The sequence below is a fragment of the Microcaecilia unicolor genome, chromosome 2 (assembly GCF_901765095.1).
Source record: "Microcaecilia unicolor chromosome 2, aMicUni1.1, whole genome shotgun sequence".
Classification (NCBI taxonomy): domain Eukaryota; kingdom Metazoa; phylum Chordata; class Amphibia; order Gymnophiona; family Siphonopidae; genus Microcaecilia; species Microcaecilia unicolor.
The window spans coordinates 411,231,157-411,237,653 of NC_044032.1; positions in this window are offsets into that span (position 1 = coordinate 411,231,157).

Sequence of the window (6,497 nt, forward strand, 5' to 3'; positions counted from 1 at the left end):
TGGGGTACAAGACACAGAATCATCCAACAACGGGAAATCTAACAACCAACAGTCTAATACTATAGTACCTTTCTCGAATCGATATAAGATACCATCGGTGTGGGTACCCCCGGGTGTTACTGACCCGGCGGTAGACACATTTCAAAAATTAGTTATGAGAGATCTAGAAAGCCTGTAACGGCAAAGGGTCTTTGTTCAAAATAATCTGACTAGGGTTCAAAGAAATGCATTGTATGATTTGAAACAGGATACATTTATTGTGATATCCTGTGCTGATAAAGGAGGCGCGGTAGTAGTGCAAGATCTAGAACAGTATGAGAGGCACACTGTCAGTTGCTGGACACCTTGTTTTACAGGAAATTAGAGTCGGATCCTACTAGTGAATATGAGATTCAAGTGTTGAAAGTAGCCAATGATCAGGGTACCATTACCCCTAAAGAATATAAATACTTAGTACGAAACCCCCCCAGTATTCCTTGCATTTATTTTTCGCCAAAATACATAAATCGTTAAATAATCCCCCAGGCCACCCCATCGTGTCGGACATAGGTTCTTTATTTGAACCTTTATCTTAATTTTTAGATCACCACTTACAATCTGAAGTGTACAATATTCAATCATATGTTAGGGATTCTGGGGATATGTTGGAGTTTCTGACTTCGGTGTGGATTTCTTCTGAACAACAGATCATATTATTAACATTAGATATCACAGCATTATATACGAGTATTCTACAGAAAGCCTGCCTAGAAATTATTGACCAAGTATTACAACGTCTAGATTTATCTCAAACAAAAATTCAGTTATTATTACAGATGGCATCGTTAGTTATTGAAAAAAATTATTTTCAATTTTTTGAGCAATATTATCTGCAAATTAGAGGGGTTGCCATGGAGACCACAGTTGCACCCATGGTAGCGTGCCTCTATATGGCGGAGTATGAATCTCAGTATGTAAATACTTCTGTTTATGCTCAAAATAATCTGGTAGCTTGGAAGAGATATATTGATGATGTTGTCATCATTTGGTCAGGCACTCAGGAGGAAGCAAGCTTATTTGTGACATACTTGAATAGCTGTGACCCTAATATTCAATTTGTTATACAGTCGGCGGGTACATCAGTTCAGTTTCTGGATATTGATATTAGTTACATGGGTGACCAATTTTCAACGGGGGTTTACCGAAAGTCGACAGATAGAAATACTATATTACATTTTGATAGTCATCATCCCTGAAAATTACAAGAGAGCATACCGATTGCTCAGTTCTTACGGATTAAGAAATTATGCTCAGATCAGCAATCATATGCTCAGCAAGCCAGACTAATGTCAGATAGGTTTAGAGAGTGTGGATATCCCCGCTATGCTATTAGGTCCGCCTACAAACGGGCAAAATATGCACAACGTTGTTGGTTAAACACAAGAAGGGACACTGGTAGTAATCTAAATAAACAAATTAATTGCATACTCCTGTATTATAAACAGACAAGAGCGATTCAAAATATTATACTCAAGCACTGGTCGGTTTTATCATTACATCAGGGATTATGTGATAGACCACGTTTTTCATATTTTAGGGATAAGAACATGGGGGAGATCCTATCTAGAAAGAGGTTGTTTGCACAGATAAGATATCCAGTAATTGGTGGGCACATGCAGTGCAATATGTGTGTGTACTGCAAACATGTGCTCTGCACGGATCACATTTGGATACAATCTATCAGTAAATATTATTATTTAAGATCTAAGACCAATTGCAATACACAGAATGTTGTATATGCCATATGCTGTCCGTGTCAGCTATGATATAGAGGGGAAACAACACGTAAAATAAAAATGCGGATAGCTCAACATCTCAGTAATATCAGACTGAAGAAAACAGATACCCCCATTGGTTGCAATTTCAACACTCAGTGGAGGATCTAAAATTTGTGGTTTTAGGCAGCAGTAGTTTTGAACGCAAATTAATTCGTACAGAGCAACGACTGATATTCAATTGGGGAACCGTGGAACCTCACGGTCTTAAGAAGGAGATAGATTGGCCATTGTTAATGTCATTATAAAAGAGGGCTATGTGTAACGTGAGGTTATCCTACTTAATCATGATGTCATCACGTCGAATGCTGAGGGAAGTCATGATGTGCCTTACGCTCTAATGAGGTTGATAAAGTTAGTTTGTTTAAACATATTTTCAAATTTAAGATATTGAGTATGTGCATGGTCATAGAAGCCAACCTTTCAAAATTATTGGGGTGCTAAACCCAATGGAAATAACCATTCCCTGGACACATACAAGGAATTTTCTCAATATTGGGGGTGCTCAAGCACCCACAGAGTCGGCTCCTATGTGAATGGTTGTATGAAACACGGCCGGTGTAGAGACCCGATGTATGTTTGAATGGGATTGAAATATGTGAACATGATCCAGATGGAGTCTTGCTGAAAGAAATGTTGAGAGAAGAGCTGATTTCAGCAGTTATACAAGATTGAGTACGCTGTGGAATGAGCTTATGCTTGGAGTATCAACTGATTTTCAATCAGATACGTTAGAGTGTTGATCGGATTTATAACGCAGCTGAGAAAAGTCTTGTTTGGAGTATCAACTGATTGTCAAATGGATACATTAGAGTGACTAAGGGATTATACAAGTTGAACATGCTGGAGTGTTGCCATTGATTGGACATCTATGGACATATGGAGGTGGTTTAAACCACCAGGTTCAGATTTCTAAAATTATGAAGGACAATACAGAGTGTGGGACATTGTCACTATTTTTGCTCAGTTGATTTAAGTAAAGAAAGTTTTCAATGGTGACTCCTTCTGAAAGTATGTATGGCAAGATTTGATAGTTAATAAATGTAATAACAATAGGTATTGGTGATATTGTTGTGTGTATAATATTAATAAGACAATATTGAAATCATTAATAGTCCTATGAGATAGTAGATCTGTTTATAGGTAGAGAAAAACAGATAGAATACATAGATAGGCATTCATTTAAAAAAGTTGGTTAGTGTTCATTTTTATCCCCGTTTTCCCTGATTTTGATATGTGACACTTATCCTTTGGCCTTGTGCTTTATCATGTAAGACATTTGAAGAAAACCATTAATATTCAATGTTCAATATGTGATTTTGTTTTTCAATTTAAAGATTAATTTAATCAATAAATCTACCAGTTGGATTCAAGATATTTGTTGTCAATGTTACGCCTATTCATCTTTTTCACTTTACTCAACTATAAGGTGTGCTGGCAAACAAAAAAAACTAACTATGGATCATTTAAAACATCAATACAAAGATGTTTTTTTTATTTGTCCATGAACTAAATCTCTGTGCTATTGTTAAGTAGTATTGTTTAAACAGCGTCTGATTATATTTAGAATATTTTTTTGAGAGCAGGATGTAGTTTAAAAGGTTTCTGTGAACGTAGGTGACAGAAAGCTGGCATACTGCTAACCACTTTGCTAATGTTTTAGTCTTGGGAGAGTGTCAGCAGATAGTTTTGATTGGTACCTTTTCACTTTTTTTCACAGATGAGACCTTATGTAATTTGAGCACGCTGTCTCTGAACTCTGAGGTGGGGAATCTACCCAGTAACTTTAGAGGTCAAATCATATTTTAGGAGTCCTTTTACTAAGGTGCACTGAAAAATGGCCTGTGGAAGTGTAGGCTCATGTTTTGGGTGTGTGCAGATCCATTTTTCAGCGCGCCTGCAAAAAATGCCTTTTAAAAATTTTTGCCAAAAATGGACGTGCAGCAAAATCAAAATTGGCATGCATCCATTTTGGGTCTGAGACCTCACCGTCAGCGATTGACTTAGTGGTAAAGTCTCGTGCGGCAACCGGGCGGTGATGACCTACATGTGTCAAATGCCACTTGGCGCGCGTAGTGGACGTGTGCCAGAAAATAACAATTATTTTTCGGACACACATATCGGATGCACGCCATAAATAAAATTACCACAAGAACCACGTGGTTGCTCGGCAGTAATTCCATTTTGGTGCACATTGGGCGCACGTAAACGCTTATGCAACTTCATAAAAGGGCCCCTTATTTAATTACCACATTTATATCCTGCCTATCCAATATATCTAATCGGGTTACAACGTGCACTCATAAAAATAATACACAGACCAAACTAACGCCCTCCCCCTTTTACAAAGTCATGCTAGCAGCTGCCGGTGCGGTAATGCCGACACACAGGCTATTCAAAGTGAATAGATTGTGTCGGCATTGCCGCACGGCAGCCACTAGCGCGGTTTTGTAAAATGTGGGGGTGTAAAACATGCAATACAATAAAACATACATCATTCCCAAAAATGACAGCAGAACACAACATAGAATCATGTCACATCATCAACAAAATGCGTCATCAAATAAAAAAGTCTTCAACTGTTTTTAAACTTCATCAGTGAGGTACTTTGATGATTCTCCAATGACAGTGTATTCCACATAACTGGCCCTGCTACAAAAAATGTTTGAGCATGGGTTTCAGCAAGACAAACTTGATAAACCGAAGTTACCTCCAAAAAAAATTACATCTCTGAGATCTCAGCCTCATTAAAGGCTGATAGACCCTATGGCTCTGAGACATACCTAAAGGGGCTTCACAATAAAGCTTTAAAAAATAACATCAACATTTTAAATTTGATGTAAAATTTAAAATGGAAGGTTAGAATTCATTAATGGTTTTAGGATTCAGAGTATTCCATCCCCATTAACACAAACAAGCAAAGCAAAAACAACAACAACAACAACAACAGCAAAACACAAAATGTAGTAGCATAGTAAATGATGGCAGAACAGTGTAACCCATAAAACACCATCCCACCCCAGGAGGTCTATGGTCCAATGGGTTTTGTCTGGCTAGTGCCATCCCACAAAACACCCAATTTCTGCATGACTACCACTAGAGGTCATGGCAGCCATTTTGAACAGACAGCCATGCCGTGTAAGAGTGAGAGGGCATTGCTTCTGATCATGTGACCTCCTAGACCACCAGGGACCATGAAAGTAGTCCTGGGGGGGGGGGGGTCTATGGGGTGGGAGGTCTCAGGCCTGCCTTGAAATTTATTTGGGGGTGGGGGGATCAGAATGGGGAAATTTCTGCAGTTCTGGGGAAAGAAGAGTAGGAGAAAGTATCTGAATTGGGGGGGGGGGCAGCTGGAACTCCTCTGCTGTTTCCCCAAGGATAACCAGGCACCAGCCAATATTCAGACCGGTGATTGGTTACCTCCATAGCTAAAGTTAGGACAGCCCTTTTGCTGTCCTAATTTTAGCTGCTTACTTAATCAGTTAGCAGTCTAAGTCTTCTCGGGCTCCGCCCAAGCTCTCCGGTTAAGTGTCACTGAATATCAGAGCTTAGGTGGAAACAGGTGATTTAACCAGCCAGGAGCCTCCCCTGCCTGGTTAATACACTTTGAATATCAGGCAAGTAATATTTCATTTTTGAGACTTTACTCCTTATTTGGCTGTTGTTTTATATGTAGGTTTTAGAAATATGGTGTTCATTTGTGCATGTGCCATACATTTAGTATGCAAGCATTTGCATATATAGAATACTGGTGCCACTGAGTGATGTCCCTCATATTTTAAATATTGATTGATTGATTGACTCTTTTTACTGACTGCTTCCTCTTGCTGTACATTTAGGGGTCCTTTTACTAAGCTGCAGCAGTGATGGCCATTTTTGCCACAGACGGATGCCCTTTTTTACCCCAGCAGGTAAAAAGGCTGAAAAAAAAACATGGTCATGCTGTAAGATTACACTTACCGTGTGGCCATGCGGAGGGGAGCAGTTACTACCACCCACTGGGGTGGCGGTAAGGGCCCCTGTACTAACCTGGCGGTAATAGTTTTCTAATATTTCCACTAGCAGCGGAAATGCCACCCACTGGGGGGTAGAACTACCACCGGTGCCCGCATTGGGCCTGCGATCGTTCTGCATTGCTGCATGGTAAGCCCACGGTGGACTTACTGCTGCTTTGTAAAAAAAGGGCCTCTTAGGAAAACACAAATGTATTTTCCACAAACCTATATGTAATTTACAAAAGGTTCCCACATTAAGGGATCCTTTTACTAAGCTGCACTAAAAAGTTGCTTTAGTGTGCCCTTATGCTGGTTATTCTTGCTTGCTAAGGCCACATTTCGCACAGCTGGAAAATGGCTGATATTCCATTTTACAAATTAATAGCCACATGCTAATGTTGCCATTAGCATATTAACCCTTACTGCCACCTATTTTGTGGGTGGTAAGGGCTCAAACGCTAACCACACGCAAGTCTGTTAATGCAGAAATGCAGATACACTAACTCTCCGCCCCCCCAGACACACCTCCTCAGTGTAAAAACAATTCGTTTTTAGCATGCAGTTTGTGCTTGCAAAATTACCATGGGACACATCAGGGCATCCCACTGTAAACCCTTTTCAGCTGCAGTAAGCATGCACTATCGCTTACACCGTTTTGTAAAAGGACCTCTAAGCAAACATTTTGTAA